The following is an 18,485-nucleotide window of genomic DNA, read 5'->3' on the forward strand; positions in this document are numbered from 1 at the left end:
GCCTTCCCTGATGGACCATCCCAGGGCTGCACTCTGCTCTTTATGCATTTATCGTCATCCCCACATTAGGGCAGCTTCACCAGTCTCGTTCCCCCTAATTCCCACTTCATATTCACTAACAGAAACTGCCCCAGACTTCTGCTTCATCATTTCTGCCATCAATCTTCCATGGTTATTGCTGTCTCCCCTTGTCAGCAGACTACATTATTGTCATTGCAGTTATGATGACTTCCATCGTGAATACTGCTGTCAGAGTTCATCCTTGATGAAACTTGGCTGCGTAGTGGAGGCCTGAGCTGGTCACTGACCAAGGAAGCATACACTTGACCTTCCTGTGCTACCAATTTGCATGCTTTCACCTGCCTTGCAACTATCACATCTCTTTCCTGCCCTTCCTTCTCTCTCTCTCTCTCTCTCTCTCTCTCTCTCTCTCTCTCTCTCTCTCTCTCTGTATAAGTGTGTGTGAATGTGTGCACATGTATCTATGTGTTTTATAAGTGAGTGTGTATGTGTGTTTGGTATATCTGTATAAGTGTGTGTGCATTTGTGTGTGTACATAAGTAAGTGTGCGTGCACATATGTGGTATGTGTATGTGTGCTGTGTGTGTATGTATTGTGTATGTGTGTTTGTATGCATGTGTGGGGGTGGTGGTGTGTGTGTGTGTGTGCGTGTGTGCATGCGTGCTTGTGTGTGTGTGTGTGTGTGTGTGTGTGCATGTGGAAGCCATCGGTCAATCTCAGTTGCTTTCCCCAGGAGCTATCTGTTTTTAGACAGAGTCACTGGGATCTGGGCTCATCAGCTAACCTAGGCTATTTTGTCAGTGAGCCTCAGGTATCCACTGTCCCTGACTCTCCAGCCTGGGATCACAAGTCTGTGCTGACACACTTGACATTTTTTTTCTTTTTGAGATTACAATATAATTACAATATTTCTCTGTGCTGCACCAAGATCCTCCCTCCAAACCCTCTCACACCACTCCCCCACCTTCTGTCTGCTCTCTTTCAGACTCGTGACCTCATGACACTTTACATGGGTTCTGGGAACAAAACTTAGGTTGTTATGCTTCTGCAATAAGCCCTTTGCTGAGCCCTTTCCCTAGCCCCACCTCTTCCACGCACCAGGGAGCTAGAATCCTAGCTTGACCAGGGATCCTTCCTGTGTTTTTATTCATTCCTTCTTTTGTGCATGCACCCAGAGTCACACTGTTCTCTTCCTGCTTCTGTGAGGTGTCATCTCAGTAATGTGGTTTGCAAACAGTGATTTCTCTGCGTCTTAGCTCATGTTTAAATCAGGAGAGCTCAACAAATCTGCTCCTATGCTCCCATATGAGTTTCCCCTCTGGTGTTGAAGATATCCTGAGTTGATCTGACTGGGTCATTAAGATGGATGGAATAACCATATTGACTATTTCCTGGGCTGGTTATTTCAGTCATCTTAATGAGAGAATTACATCGACCTTAAGGGACTCCAAATCCTCATTTGATGATTGACCTAGAAGCAATCAATTGTCCACGCTGCTCTATAGGAATTCTCAGCTCCACTCAGCCTGCTTTATCATGCCCACTTCCTTAAATATGAGAGTACACACATACATATGTGTTTATATGTAAATATATATATATTAACATGTGAACATGAACTTATGTATATGTATATGAGAAAGAAAGAGAGAGAATCAGTTGTAGTATCAGTTGGTACAGTTTTGGTCCTGTATTTTATTATTACATTTGTGGTGATATTTTGTATATGCTCTAACAAATAAAGCTTGTCTGAAGATCAGAGGGCAGAGCCAGCCACAGAGTTAGCCATAGAGGCCAGGCAGTGGTGGCACACACCTTTAATCCTACCACTCAGGAGTCAGAGGCAGATAGATCTTTGTGACTTTGAGGCCACCCTGGACTACAGGAGATTAATCCAGTCTAAAAGAGAAACAGCCAGGTGGTGATGGCTCATACCTATAATCCCAGGACTTGGGAGGCACATATGCCTTTAATCCCAGCACTAGGAAGGATGAGACAGGAAATGATATGGCCAGGCAGAGAAAGGAATATAAGGCAGAAGGAGACAGGAGTTCAGCCCCCTTTTCAGCTAGGGACTCAAGGGTATTCAGTCTGAGGATTCATGGAGACAGGATCTTCCCCCTTGGTGAGGTGAGAAGTGGCTGTGGCTTGTTTCCTCTGATCTTTCAGTATTTACCCAGATATCTGACTCCAGGTTTTTATTATAAGACCAATTAGGATTCATCTACAACATTGACTGTTTTGTACTTGAATTTCCTTATAAGCATGTGTAAGAAAAGTCTGACTATTTTGATCTCTGTAGCTTAGTGCTCTTCTGTAACACTAATGCTCAAGCTATGCCCTCTGTTTAGAATATTCTTTCAGCCTTTCTGCCTGTCTAAATTCTCCATCCCTGTATTCCATCTTGATCTCCAACTCCTCCCCTAAAGTTCTCTCTCCTTCCATAGCTAACTAGTATGTTGGCCTTTATGTCTTACTATGGGAGATTCTTTTTGTATTATCCATTAAATCACTGTTTTAGTTGGGGCTTCTATTGCAGTGAAGAGACACCATAACCACAGCAACTCTTATAAAGGAAAACATCTAATTGGGAGGTTTAGTCCATTATCAGCATGGGAAGCATGGCAGCATGCAGGCAGACCTGGTGCTGGAGAGGTAGCCTTGGAATTCTACATCTGGATCAGCAGGAAGAAAGAGTGACACTAGCTTAAGCTTCTGAAAACTCAAATCCCACCCCTAGTGACACACTTCCTCCAGCAAGGCTGTACCTACTCCAACAAGGCCATACCTCCTAACAGTACTACTCTCTGTGGGCCTATTGGGGCCATTTTCACTCAAACCAATCACAGCCACTATACAGATTCTGGGAACATTTAATATGAGAAAGGTATGCCCCTCCACTTTTCAAACGGTAAAAACAGGCCACTTAATATATGGGTACAGCAGTGGCACACATACACCTTGGTGGTAAGCAGCAGCCATCTAATTGGACTGAAGGCTCTCTCAGCAAGAGGGAAACCATGCCTGGTTCTAGTAACCCAGCTGACTACTCGGTGCTAGTGAAATCATGATTATTGGAGGAGAGTCTATAACCTCTAATTTCCTAAGCCAGCATAATCCCTAAAAAACTATAAACATTTGTCCTCATACTCACAGGTAAGTGTGGTTTCCACCCTTCAATAAGGAAAATTTTCTTTGTGAAAGATGGCGATCAGTACAGAAAACCAAAACCATTCGAGATCCAGAGTTGCAGAGGGCAGTTCAAATGGATGCATCTCTTCAACACTCCCACCGCCAAAGCTCAGGGAACATTGCAGAAGAGGGGGAGGAAAGACTGTAAGGGCCAGAGGATCACGGATCTTTCCGTGAGACTGTGTCTCCTAGTGACACCAAAACCTACACTCATAAAGTCTCATCAAGATGCCTGGACAAGCACAAGCTGGACAAGGTGGATACCAATGGGCATACCAAACCGGATGGGGAAAAGTCCGCAAGGTCTCAACCCTATGCAGCAAAGAACTACAGGCAATTGAGGAAGCAGGGAGCAGGAAAGGTGCTCTTACCTAGGGAAGAACATACCAATGGGTTGTTCAGTGCCAAATGGTCAGCCCTGAAAACATACATACAAATAACATGTGTAGACTGAACAGGTTATATTTAGGAATATCTATGTATATACATATACATATATGCATGCCATAATTAGTGTAAAAAGAGACCACGAATTTGAAGCAGAGTGAGGCGGAGTTTATGGGAAGGTTAGGAGGGAGGAAAGGAACTGGAGGATTGTTGTAATTATATTACAATTTCATAAACACACACACACACAAAACAGGACACATTTATCATTGACTTTATAAGCATCCCCAGAGCAGACAAATCAGCAAGACTTTCTCAAACTCAGGAATAGTTACTGTCATTTTGGTGACGTTTTCTTGTACAGTTAAGAGAATCAACACCACTGAAGCAGTGGGCCATACCAGGTTCATCAAAGTGCCCTTTGGTGTTTCAGAAGAGAGGAAATAAATAATAACCCTCTCTTCCCCTCTACATGTCCATGAACCTCTTGGGAATATGAATGGAAATCAGATAGAAGGATCCACTTTATAAAGATACATGGAAGCATATGGTTCAGTAGCTACATATCTACATATCTACATAACAGTATCTACATGATCTTGATGTGGCCACATCACCTCATAAGACACATCCAGATCTTTGCAGATGTGTTTGTGAGCATGTACAGCAGATGTTCTTCTACCACCTCCCTGCTTCATCTTGGTGCATTCTAGAACCAGTTAGTGAACTTAAACCTTTACCTAGCTGTCCTGGAACTCACTTTATAGACCAGGTTGGCCTCAAACTCACAGAGATCCACCTGCCTGTGCCTCCCGAGTGCTGGGATTAAAGATGTGCGCCACCACTGCCCCTCTGTATGTTTACTATTTCATGCCAGAAAATTGAACTACTGAACTAGTCATGACATTTATGCCTGTTGTATTTATAACTTTGCCACGTATAGTGAAGTTGAAGGCTTCACTAATGCTGAACTGTAAGTCATGGAAGACAGTCAGGTTCTATCCATTTCTCTGCCCTGCAGGCAAGTTACATTTTGCTGTGTTGATATGCTCCACACTCCACTCTCTCTCTCCCTCTCAATATACCCAGGTACTTAAATGAGTGTGCACATATAAAACTTTGTCATTGATTATTTCCTGAAACGTCTGTGTATCTATCATTAATTGCTACTGACTGAATATTGACTCTATACTGTCATGCTAGCACCTTATATAAATGCTATTATGTAACACAACTCTCAGAACTACCCTGGAGGAATATATTCCATTATTCTATATTCCATATATTCTATTACCCTACATAATATAGGTGAAGAGTCAAATTTTTTTTGTTTTTGTTTGTTTGTTTGTTTGTTTGTTTTTTGAGACAGGGTTTTTCTGTGTGGCTTTGGCATCTTTCCTGGAACTCACTCTATAGCCCAGGGTGGCCTCGAACTCACAGAGATCCACCTGCCTTTGCCTCCCGAGTGCTGGGATTACAGGTGTGTGCCACCACCACCACCCAGCTGGGGAGAGTCAAGCTTTTATCTCCTCTATACAATAGTCACATTTTTGGTTGATTTTTGTCCTTTAATGTATATTTATTATCTCTGCTGATTGGTTTTGATTTGAAGTCTGTTTTGTTGGATATAGAATTAACCACACCTGCTTCTTTGCTCCGTTTGCTTGGAATACCATTTTTTTTTCACTCATTTGCTCTAAGTCTGTTCTTAGTGGTGAGGTATGTTTCCTGGCTGCAGCTGAGAAATGGATCATGTTTTCTAATTCAGTCTTTTACTCCATATTTTTTGTTGGGGAATTGGGATAATTAATATAGAGTTATTAATGAGCCATGTTCATTAACTTCTGTTATTTTGTTGATGTTGTGGGGGATTATAGTCTCCTTTGATGAACTATTCTGGAATTATTTATTCTTTGTGTCTTCCTGGGTATAGTAACAGTGACAGATTCTTATTTGGTCATTTTCACAATACCATTTTTATTTTAGTTGTTGTTAATTGAGTTCTAGTGACAAATTCTGGGTTCATCCAGTATGCTTCTTGCTCCATAGTTAAAAATCAATATCTTTCCTAAGAATTTTAGGTTCATTTAGTGGGGGATATTTAGAGGTAACATCCTGGGAAGCAAATCATGCACTGGATATAAATTATTTATTTTAGATTTTTTGGGAGATGGGGTAGAGCTGAGGATATTTTTATAATATGAAATGTAGCAGTTCAGATATGGAAACACTGAAGGTTTTAAATACGTTTTCCATTTGTCATTTTATTTCTTTCATGCTAACAATTCTTAGCACCCACATTATATTAATAATTTCAGAATAAAACTGATTCCTGTAAACAATTTAATTTCAGATTTTATAGCAGTTGCACCTATGAAATATATCTCAGTGAGTATGTAAGGTGAAAATACTGCAGTATAAGGCAGGTTGAATATTTACCCCTATACTATTATACCATATATATATATATATATATATATATATATATATATATATATGTCTGTTGTTGGAGTTTTCCTGCCTTGTCCACAGTCAGGACAAATCTTTGTCACCCGCCAGTCCCACAGCCGCTCAGACCCAACCAAGTAAACACAGAGACTTATATTGCATACAAACGGTATGGCCGTGGCAGGCTTCTTGTTAACTGTTCTTATATCTTAAATCAACCCATTTTTATAAATCTATACCTTGCCACGTGGCTGGTGGCTTACCGGCATCTTTACATGCTGTTCCTCCTGGAGGTGGCTCCAGTGTCTCCCCCTCCTTCTTCCTGTTTCCCCAATTCTCCTCTCTCTTTGTCCCGCCTATACTTCCTGCCTGGTCACTGGCCATCAGTGTTTTATTTATATAGGGTGATATCCACAGCATATCTCCAATAAATATATATATTTAACTGATTCATTTGTGATGTATGGATTATTTTGTAAACATAATTTTTGTATTAAGAGGGAAAGTTTGCATATTTTAATCAATCATGAAATTTAAAAAAAAAAACACCCAAGGTGTATTTAAAGAAATTGGCTTCTTTCTCAGTACATCCAACCAAGTACCCTTCCCCTTTCATAAGTAACCAGTTAAATACTGTGGGAATTTGAAATGGTGTCAAGATTAGGCATTACACATGTAGATTATAGTTATATTGTATATATTTTTAGTTTACCTGTATGAGCACATTTTTTTTTTATTTACACTATTTCTTACATATCACTACCACTCCATAGTAATACGTGGGAGTAGCTGTCTGTCCTTCCATAGCAGCACAGTAGTCGGAGCTGTGGCTGATCCCACGTTGTGAATGTTTACCTGGATCTCGCGTCCAGTCGTGTGTTCTCACAACAGTGGGGAAGGCGATGCCTTGCTTTCATGTCTGTGAGCGCTTTTGTGAATGAACGCGGGAACCCCGGAATTGGAATTATGCTTCTGTTCCCACCAGAAATGAATTCGGATGCTCAGTTGAACACAAATTCACCCTCACAGTGTCTACTCTGGATTTTTGCTAATTAGACATGTGGCCAGTGTCAGCTCTTTCTGGGTTTTATGCATTCATCTTAGGAGCACAACTGCTAACTTTGTATTTGGCTGGCGACTACCAGAATTTCGGTTTCTATGGTTGTTTTCTTAGTCCAGTTTTTGGTTAAGTTTTTGGTCATTTTCCCCCTATTTCAAAATGTTTCTGCATGCCGGGGATTCATCATCTCTCTGGTGTACAAACGTCAACTCTAGTCACTGTTTGTCACTTGTATCTTGTCTTTTTATTGTCCTCACTTCATCTCACGATGTCAGAGCCTTCTCATGCCACCAGGCATGACCAGAACACCATTTACAACCGGGAGTCCAAAATCATCACAAATAATCTAAACAATGAGATTGACTGTTACAAAGAATAGTTTCCTGTTTTTCTTTAAACTCATATTCAATTTAATCACAATAATTTAGTTTTATTCTAATGTAATAGTTTAAAAGTCAACATCTGGGTTAGCCACTCAGAATTACCTCATAGAAACTCATTTAAACCGTCCCCTTAGTTCAGTAAGGTACAACGTAAAAGGGTATATTTTCATGTTTAGAGGGTTCAGTCAGTAGCACTAGCCCTCTCGGCTGGGTTCCTTCCACACAAAGAAAGAGAAGAGCACATTTGTGTCACTCTGTGCTCCCTGGCCCCAAATGTAATCAGTTAGGTGCAGTCCCAAGAAGAGGCAGGTGAGAGATTCAGGCAAAAGAAACAGTGTTTATGATGCCTGGACCTCAGAGAGCCAGCCACTGTCTGCTGAGATGCTGAATGCCCAGGGAGTGACCCAGCCAGGCAGATGGGAGTATATGGAGTATGAAGACTTAAAGACAAGCAGCTCTTTTGAGGATCAGAGTAGAGTATGAAAGCAGAAAGGTGTAAGGGGACTTTGTTGGTGTGTTAGCAAAAGGAATAATAGAGACCTGGAGCAGGTGTTTGTGGGGACATTGAGAAACCAGTAGAATATGAGCTTTGAAATTTACAATATGTTTCAACATTTGCCTGGCTGCAGTGAAGTACCACAGACTGGCTCATTTGAAGAGCCTAAGTTTATTTGTCAGAATAACGCAGAGGACCTGTCTGCATTTCTTGAAAACTGAAAATGGTTGCCTTACCCATTTAGCGTTTATGTTATTGACCTGATTTACTCTGTGGTGGGCTGTCATCTCCCCCAAATGTTTTTCTTGTCCTGAATTCTCCCAAAAGAAAGAAATAAGGCTGTGTATGTCTGTAAGCACACACACTTGTCTCTAAGGATCAGGCTCTGGGAGTGTGTGGAATCTTTGAAGGAAACAGGGAATTCATTTGAATGACCCAGTTTACATCCGAGAGCAGTTAGAGGGCTCGCAGCTTTAGCCTGCCCTGGGGAAAATTTGCCCATGGAGAAAGAAAGGAGGTGAGAAAGGCCCAGAAAGATTATCACCAAAACCCTGATGTGAAAAGGGAATGCCAACAACTTTTGATGTCTCGTCTTCTAGAAGCCCTCCAGAATTTAAAGACATAGTTTGGGTCTTTTCTCACCGTGGCTACTACACAAATTCATTCAATACATTAATATCCTGTTAGCGGAAATGTCGTTCTCTGACCCCTAGCCCCTGCCACGTAGGACAGAAGTCCTGCTTATGCTTCCAGAGATGTGTCTGGTCACCTCAATGCATTGCTTTTGCGTGGCAGAGTTCTATTACAGATTTTAATTAAACTGTCTCATGGGTTATCACTATGAAGACCTCTGATTTAAGAGGCTAAAACATGGAAAATTTGGAGGCTATCAAGTTGAAGACCTACTTTCTACTCCCAAGGACACTGCACTGAAGGAGTCAGGAGTCATCCAAGTTAACTGGTGTTTCTGACTTAGCAAGGCTGAGGAACAGATGGCCTCAGCCTACACATGTATTCTCAACCCTGACTTGAACAGAAATGTGCTGGGTGCCTTCAGACAGTTCATATGACCTCTCTTTGCCTTGGCTTTCTGTTTTTAAAAAGATGGGGCTAATATAAACCTCAGTGATTCCACCTCATTTATATTTTGTGGACCAAAGGGGAACATGTGAATCCACATTTATGCGATGGGACCCAAAATCAATCTGAAACAACAAAAAGCGCTCCTAAGGTAATGTCTTGCTCCATGGAGACAGCCGCAGACCAAACTTAGGTGGAGTCAATATCACTTGACAGTGATGATATTGATGATGAGACAAAGACTTCTGTGTATGTGCCTTCCCAGAGCCTGCCAGGGGGGGAAGGAAGGAAGCTGTAAAACTGGAAGGTGTGAGAACAAAGAAAAGGAAAAATAACAAACCAAACCTCCAAACAGCAGCAAAAATAACAGTGCATATAAGAATACCTCCAAATGATTTCACAAAGATGCAAAGAGTGTGTGACTTAAAGAGATTCCGTTAAGGGGACATTAAGGGACATATAAAACAATAGCTACCGTAAGGCAGACCACAGGAGGAGCTGCTGTGCCCAGACCTGTAGTCCTTACTGTAACACAGACAGCTCCTCTCTAGAAACATTTCATAATAATAAAATATACAGTACGTCCATGGCAAGACAGAGCACATTAACCCACTAATTTAAAGAGTTTCAATCCCATTTTTATTTATATTTAAGCTTTTAATCCTGGGCTAATTAGTCATTGCCAGGATTTAATGACTGGCTGGCTAATTGTATATCCCAGACGGAGCTGCCAGCAGCTCCTACATGGAGAAACTGCCCATTAGCTGTTAATCAAATCTCTAAGATTATGAAATTATAAGCCATCATTAACATTTTATAAACTTTTTTTTTCCTTTTTAGTGGATAAGATAATCTTTGAACGGAACTGAGACAGAGAGTGACTCCTGGTCTCTTTGGTATCATCCCCCACCCCACTTGGGAAGAAGGGCTTCTAGATGCTTCTGTTTTCTTAATCATCATAGGGATCAGCAAGTGCACTCCAGTTCTGGCTAGCTGAACCAGTGGGCCTGGTTCCCTGCTCATGAATCTTACAGGGCTCAGGCTTGGACCACATGGCCTCCTGGCCACTGGGGAGAACTCCATCGGTCCTCCGGAGGACACAGTAAGGAAGTAAGCCCGTGCACATATTGCAAGTCCAAGGCAAATGTACCTCCCAGGGGAAACCTTGGCCCTCATGAAGACAGACAGATCCTGAGCTGTGCTGGTGAAACTGGTCTTCAGCAGAGCATACCCGTCCTTCCCATGTGAAACCACCTATGGCCCCTTACAATCCCTCCTTGAGCTCCTTCCAAACTGAAGCTGATCACTTGAAGGTGTGAATGACAATCTCTACAACTTGGATAGTAAGCTGAATCTTGGGGAAAGGGCTAGCCTTGCCTCGGCTGTCTGGGAGGCCTTCTCTCTCAGGGGTGAGGGCAGAGTAGATTAGAAGGCAGTGTTTTCTTCCTGAACACCATCTTCAGAGGTTATGACCCCAGTGCACACAGGAAAACATATTTGCTCATTCTCATTCTATTACCTGGAGGTTGCTTTCAGCACTTAAAATAGTTTTTATCCTTCACTTATAGTACAATGAGGTAAATAAGAAATGTGTGTGTGTGTGTGTGTGTGTGTGTGTGTGTGTGTGTTCATATGTCTCTATGCTTGCTTGCATATGTGTGCATTACATTTCCATGAGTATGTGCCTATGTGTGCATGTGTACATATGTATGTATACATGACTGTGTGTGAGAGGGAACTTGTGTGTGTGTACATATGTGTGTTAACATGAATGTGTGTATGTGTGTGTGTGTGTATGTGTGTGTGTGTGTGTGTGTGTGTGTGTGTATACACATGCCACAGCATGGGTGAAGAGGTCAGAAGACAACTTGAACGAAATATTTTTCTTCTTTTTCCACGTGAGTTCCTGAAATTGAATTCAGGTCATGGGGCATGACAGCAAGTGTCTTACTGGCCGAGCCATCTCCTGTAACCACAAATATTTGTTTTCTTAAAGTCCTTTTCTGACTTCCAGAAAAATCTTTATTAGAAAACAAATAACAGTATGAGAGCCAAAGTTACATTTTAAGTTTTAATTACTATGCCTAAGAGATCCATGAAACAAAAATGCCTCTGATCTGCAAGCCCCTTGACTAAGCACAGATAGTTCCTGAAATGCTGGAGACTCTTGTTTATAGGAGATAAGAAGCCACATGTTTTCACTCCCCTAAACAAGTTTGTTTGACCCATCTGCACCGGATGTGCTTGATCACGTGTGGGCAGGAGATACACAGGCAGGAAATATGTCAGGATACATGCTTGTCTCTCAATGGACCTGATGGGAAATGCAATGACTTATGGGTTTTCCTCCTTAAGCCGTTGCCACACTTGATTCTGGGCCATTTCCCAGGAACCTGGGTAATGGACCTGGCCAGAGCCATCCACCTGGCCAGTATTTAATTAAAGCTTGCTTCAATTTTGGCTTTCGACTGTGGTAGTGGTCTTATTCTCGATCCGTGGGATTAATAATTAGCTGTAGTATTAGGTTTAGCAGGTATTTCATGTTGAGTCTTCAAACTTCCTCCAAGAACTAAAACTAAGCTGGAGAGAATGTTATGGCAAAAGATACAGGTTCTGTGATATTTAGTAAATATCATGACCCCTGTTCCAGACTCACTCTGGGATGTTAGTCAATGGACTGTGGGAGTGATTTTCATGCTGTAGTGTGAGAGATGGCTAATCCATCAGCCACATGGATGAGGAAACTCTGACATCTATGGGAATGACTTTGTGGGTACTGACCTAGCCCACGGTCCATGGAGAACTTCCTAGGCCAATAAAGTGTCATTCAGGTGGTGGGGCACTGTCTCTTTTAAATAAGATTACTGATAGCCTCAAGGTAGGCAGTCCAAGTGTTTCTAAAAAACTATAGAGGGTCATTGCCTGTAGACTAGACAGAAGATGCAAAGTGTGTGTGCACAACAATGATACAATGGTGTGATAGGCCAAGACAATGCAAAGCTTCCTCCATCTTGCTGAGTCCATTTTAGATTTAAATAGAATTTGATCTCCATGATGGAGAATCCCAGAGAAAATTACTCAACTCTATTCTAGTAATCTAAGGTCAGGATGTCCTAGCTTTGTGAGGAACCCCCTACAGCTAACTGCTTATCTTAGCTTCTGTTTAACTCTACTTTTGTGAAACCTACCCCACCCAATAGAACACTATACCAGGGCATGGTTTTTGCCTTCAAAAACCTTGTACTATAGACACTGGGGCCACACCTAAATCCCAAATACATGGTGTGGTCCCAGCTAGCCGGAATAGAATTTCAATTGGTTATAAACTGTGTCTGAGTGGTCATCTTGGGTGGGCTACCAGTAACAATGGGAGTAGGAATACAAGAAGAAAAAGAAATAACCAAGACACCACCCTTCATGTTCACTTGTGTTGTGTAAGTTCAACTATGGGAATAAAATGATTCTTTCAGAACGGCAAGTTTTCATATAATGTACATCCTATTGAAGGATGCCCTCCTCCTCTTAACAACAGCAGGAGATGGGTCAGATTAGCCAACCCCCCTTGCATCATTCACGGTGTGGATGGGTTGTTATACAACACTGACCCTGATGAACTTCGCATACAGGAAGTTACACTTAAGGCTTGGTAGGAAATGACCAAGTCTTTCCCTTCTGAGTTTTGTTACCAGCTGTGACTTTCCCTGGCATTAAAAGGAAAAATAATTACTTTTACAAAGACATTCATGAACACATTGATGCCCCTAGTTCTGTGGCATGCTTCACAGAACTTTCTAGAGGTCATTTCCCTGTGCATATGAAGATTTTGGGGGGAGGAATGTCTTTGTTGGTGTTTTTCTCACTGGTATTCAAACAGATATTGCATTCTTTGACACCTAATTATCTGACTTGAAAATAGCTTTTATTTACTGGGCAGTAAAATAGTGAAACATTCCGTTATGACACCCAATTAAGCATTTTGTTTTGCTTTGATGGGCTAAAAGGAATGGAAATTTTATTTATTTTTTCCTCTACTATGTCTTATTTTATCGGTTCTTTGACAAGTGACATCATTAAACTGTTTCTTTAAAAAAATAACACTGAACTGTTATGAATAGATTTGAGAAACAGTCAACTTTTAGGAAGTATGCATAATTGAATCTTTTCCCATTTTGTCTTATTCCAACATATTCTGTATTTCATACGCTTTCTTTTATTATTCACTCTAAATTAAATATACAGTCTTGTGTAGAATTAATATCCAACATACTAGCATAATGTGAGCTGCTTCTACAAACTGAACACAATTCATTTTAAACTGGTGAATTTATTTAAATGAATGAATTAGGTCATTATTTGCATATACTTGTTTCCAAATTTTATTGGGAATAATTTAATAAAAAGCTGCCCTCCAATGATGTTGTCACCACCATAACTTAGGACCATTGATAGCCCATCTGTTATCTTATGATCTGGTTCCAAAAATTCCCCAATTACCACTGCTCAGAAAAAATAACAGTGTTGAATTATTGGCAAGAAAAGTTAGAGGGACTGAATTGTAGGATCATGTGATGAGAAATGTCATTCAAGCTCCACCCAAGAGAAATCACACTGATACTTACTTTTCCCTGACCTGACCTCTGTCAGTCCCCATTGTCACCCCATTTAAACGGTCCCCTATACTCTGGATTCACAGGATATTTACTCTTAGGCTTTATTTACCATATATAAATTGGTCTTATATTTTCTCTAGATAAACTCTTTAACATTAAATGCTGATTACACTTATTTTCTTGTCTCTTTTAAAATCAGAGTAAGCTAAATGTAGGCAAAGGTATTTGCCTCATTGCCTACTCTCCTACTTGTTACAGAAATGGAAGTATTGACATTTGCTACCTCAATCTGGAGATGAAGCAGGCTCTGTGCCCCTGATCTTAATATTGGCTTTTAATTCCTAGACTGTGACAACATCCAGGAGGTGTGCCAAGAGGAGCTGGGGTAGCTAAGGGCATTGGCTGTTTCCTAGTCAATTTGTAACTATTTCAGCCCTCAAAGTGGGTAAGTGTAAGTTAGATGCCTCAAACTTCAGTGTCCTGCTCATTACTGCCTGGTTATGATGATTATAGGTCTAATGATTCTGTGAAAGTTGAAGCAGTATATCCTTCTGTTGGTTTCTTTTAGTTTAGTATTTTTTTTTTTGAGACAGGGCTCATGTATCCATGTTGACCTTGAACTTTCTATGTAGCAAAAGCTGGTCTTTAAACTCATAATTCTCCCTTCTCTACCTCTCAGGTGTTGGGATCACAGATGTGAGTAATAATATCCAATTTTACATCTGACATCAAAATCTTTCTTTGTTGCAAAGTTGGTTTTGATTACATTGATTCTTCCAGATTGTCATCACTGGTTAATCCAATTGATCAAAAATAAGACTATGGCCACAGTTTAAAGCCAAATTTGGAGCAATCTTTAATTAAATACTGGCCAGGTGGATGGGCTCTAGCCAGGTCTATACCTAGGTTCCTGGGAAATGGCCCAGAATCAAGTATGGCAAGGATTTAAAAAGGAAACCTGTAATTCATTACATTTCCCATTAGGTCCAGTCAGTGGCAAGTATGTATCTTGACTATTTTCTGCCTATGAACCTCCTGCCCACATGTGATCAAGCATATCCAGTATAAATGGGTCAAACACACTTGTTTAGGGGAGTGAAAACATGTGGCTTGTTATTTCCCATAAACAATAGCCTCCAGCATTTCAGGAACTATCTATCCTTGAGCAAGGAGCTTGCAGATCAGAGGCATTTTTTTCATGGATCTCTTAGGCATAGTAATTAAAACTTAAAATGTAACTTTGGCTCTCACAACTTAGTATATAGACCACCTCTATGTAGACAACTGCTCCATTCTTTTGCTGGTGCTGGGCAGCTGGGTGGCCATCTGTCCTCAGGTGGCCATGCTTCCTTCTGTGTCTTGCTTTGTGTGGAGCCAAGCTTTGCCCGTGAATCTACACAGTGACTACTGAGGCTACTTTCCAGTCATTATACCGTTTTATAAAAAGCTTAAAGGAAACATGGAGGGTGAGAACCTGGAGCATAGTAAGACACTTTTCAATGTCTATTAGTTGCATACTTGCCAGTGTCCCTGTCAGAGGAGCAGCAGGTGGCAACTGAAGTTTGGTGTCAGCCAACCAGGAGGTGAATCTTTGATGGGTGAATCTCAGATAGACAAGTCCCTGAGACCACAGACTCCAGAATGCCTTTTGCTTCTGCTGTACCTTCACGTGTTTGCTGCTGCCATCTTTCTCTGGTATCTGACAGGGTGTGAATAGGTATGGGGAGATCCCCACTGCCTGTAATGTAGTGTGTTATCTTGTGGAAATATCCCATTCTAACTGGGCCTTTTTACCTATGGATTATTATGAAGATGATTTCCTCCTGATCTGTACCGTCTAATTGATAATAATAATGTTAGTTTAAATAGGGTTTTGATGATAAAAAATATTGTCTCCTAGTGTTGAGTTAAAGGAACTAAGTTAGCATAGCTCTCAGGCTAGCTGGTCAAGTAACTCACCTCATTTCTTGTTCAATATAATTTTACCAACTTAAATAATGTACAAGGAGGGCCAAAAAACTATGAATCTGCAATGTGAATACCATGAGAAAGAAAAGGAGGAATTAGCTGTAGCATCCAAAGATGTCATCACTTTTGGACAAGCTCTAAAACTTCTAGAAAGGCTGTGATACTTCAGGCAGACACTGAATTCAGCAGCATTTTAACTTTCCAAGGAATTTTAAAAAGTCAATTCTAGCTCAGGGTTAAGGAACACACCTGTAATCCTAGAACTCTAGAGCCTGAGGCAGGAGATCTGAGTCTGAGCTACACAGAGAATTTAAAGCTAGCCTGAGCTACTAGACTCTTTTTTTTTTTTTAAAAAAAAAAAAAACCCTTGCTCCAAGAAAAGTAAATCCATGAGGCTACTCTGTAGCTGTAGATCTGACTGAATGAAGATAACTACAGATGATTACATAAATTTAAATGAAGGAAAGCAAAACTAAATTATAGTACAGTTTCTTAGCTGGATTTCAGTATTTCCTATGCTCAATACTTGTGGCCAGTGGCTCAGACTGAGAGGTTGCTCATATGAAACATTTCCTCCTGTGTTGTTCTGGAGAGTTTGAACAACAACTTCACTCAGATAATAACTTCACAGAGTATCCAATCTGTTTTTCTCCAGAACTATTTGTTTTGCTTGGTGTTGTGATAATCAGCCGCTGCTCGGTCAGATTTTGTGATTATAGAGCATGTCAACAGGATGTTTTCTTACCTCCATGCCAACAGAAATGGAAAAGGGAAATGCAGTGATGTTATCATAATGTCTTGTATTTTGTGTTAGACATTGCTCTAGATATATCAACGCCACCTTTCTCACAACACAACCGGCCTGTGAGGGAAGCTGCATAATTCTCTTCATTTCAACAAGTGGAGAGACGACTCAGACCATGCAATTTAAAAAGAGAAGAGCGTCCCAAATTCAATTTTGTTTGGTACCAAATTTAGCTCCCTGAACCATACCCACATGCACTCTGCAGACACACATGTACACATACAAGCACACACAAATCTATGTACATGTGCACACGTGCATGCACATATAAGCAGCCCACACATTTGTACCTAAGCAAGGTTACTCTACCTTTAGTAATGTCAACATTAGTACTTTCATGTTGTGTGCTATTTTATTTGTGTTCTGACAAATAAAGCTTGCCTGCAGATCAGAGGGCAGGGCTAGGCACTAGTTAACCATAGAGACCAGGCAGTGGTGGCTCATGCCTTTAATCCCAGCACTCAGGAGATGGAGACAGGAAGTGATGAGGTGGGGCAGATACAGGATCTTGGCCCCTTTGGTCGAGGATCTGGAGAGGTAAGACATCACTGGTGATTGCTCCTCTGCTTCTCTGATATTTCAGCTTATTACCCGATGTCTGACTCCTAGTTTTTATTGATAAGACTACTTAGGTTTATGCTTCATTTGCAAAAGCACAAGCAAGAAGAGTTAGATATATTTCTATACAACATCTATAGATCTAGGAAGGGAACACAGTATAAAATTTGCTAGAACTTCTTGGTCGGGAACAGCTTCCCTGTGCTTGTCACACACAGCTGGAGAAATTCAGGTCTCGAATTATGAAATCCGGGCACACAGGGAAGAAGGAAAAACTCAGGTTCAAATGATTGAATGATGAGATGCCAAGAACAGGAGTGTGTGGCTGGTCTAGACTTCCTTCCACTGTGAGGTGTCAGGGCACAGCTCCCAAGAAAGGCTATTTCTGCAGCAGCTGAGTGTTTTTACAGATTCTGAATCCAGCTTTTTTGATTTCTCAAAGGCTGGGAGACAGCACAACACTGAAGAGAGAGACTGTAGCTCTAGAGATGCTGGATGGCTCTCAATTCTGACGCTGGATGCACTGGGGTAAGTGCCAGGTTATACTTAGTGTCACTGTCACTCTTCTCTCGCAAAGTTCTGGAGGTACCAAATGACAGACTCCATAAATATTTTCAGACCCCAGTTATCTATAAACTCAGAGTTAGCCACTAGAATCAGTAAGTGTTTTCCTTTGGGGTTGAATTCATCCATTTGTTTAGAATTTAATCAGTTGTGAGCCATTAGGATTTCTAAAGAACAACACAGCTTCACCCTAGGGTTACCATTCCAACACAACACTCAGATATAGGTCTCAACCATTCATCATATAATGGAATTTTCAAACTTATATAATTCACACAATAATTCTATATTAATGACTAATGTTCACTAAAGAGTTTGACTCTGCACATGGTATTTACCTCCTCAGCCATAGCATAACTGTCAGTGCACAATAGAACCATCACTGTGCAGAATTTGGAAGCTGTAGCTAGAGTTTTCCTGCCTTGTCCACAGTCAGGACAAATCTTTGTCACCCGCCAGTCCCACAGCCGCTCAGACCCAACCAAGTAAACACAGAGACTTATGCTGCTTACAAACTGTATGGCCGTGGCAGGCTTCTTGCTAACTGTTCTTATAGCTTAAATTAATCCATTTCCACAAATCTATACCTTGCCACGTGGCTCGTGGCTTACCGGTACTTTACATCTTCCTTGTCCTGGCGGCTGCTGCAGGCAGTGACTCGTTCTGCCTTCCTGTTCTTTTATTTCTCCTCTCTGTTAGTCCCACCTATACTTCCTGCCTAGCCATGGGCCAATCAGTGTTTTATTTATTGAACAATCAGAGCAACACATTTGCCATACAGAACATCCCACAGCAGGAAGCATAATCTTTTTTTCTTTTATTGAAAATGGCTCTTTTTCAACCACATAATATATATTTGTTACAGTTTCCTCTCCCTCTAGTCCTCCCATTTCCACTCCATCACTCCTCCCAT

Source organism: Peromyscus maniculatus, chromosome 19 (genome assembly GCF_049852395.1).
Source record: "Peromyscus maniculatus bairdii isolate BWxNUB_F1_BW_parent chromosome 19, HU_Pman_BW_mat_3.1, whole genome shotgun sequence".
In the NCBI taxonomy this organism is placed as follows: domain Eukaryota; kingdom Metazoa; phylum Chordata; class Mammalia; order Rodentia; family Cricetidae; genus Peromyscus; species Peromyscus maniculatus.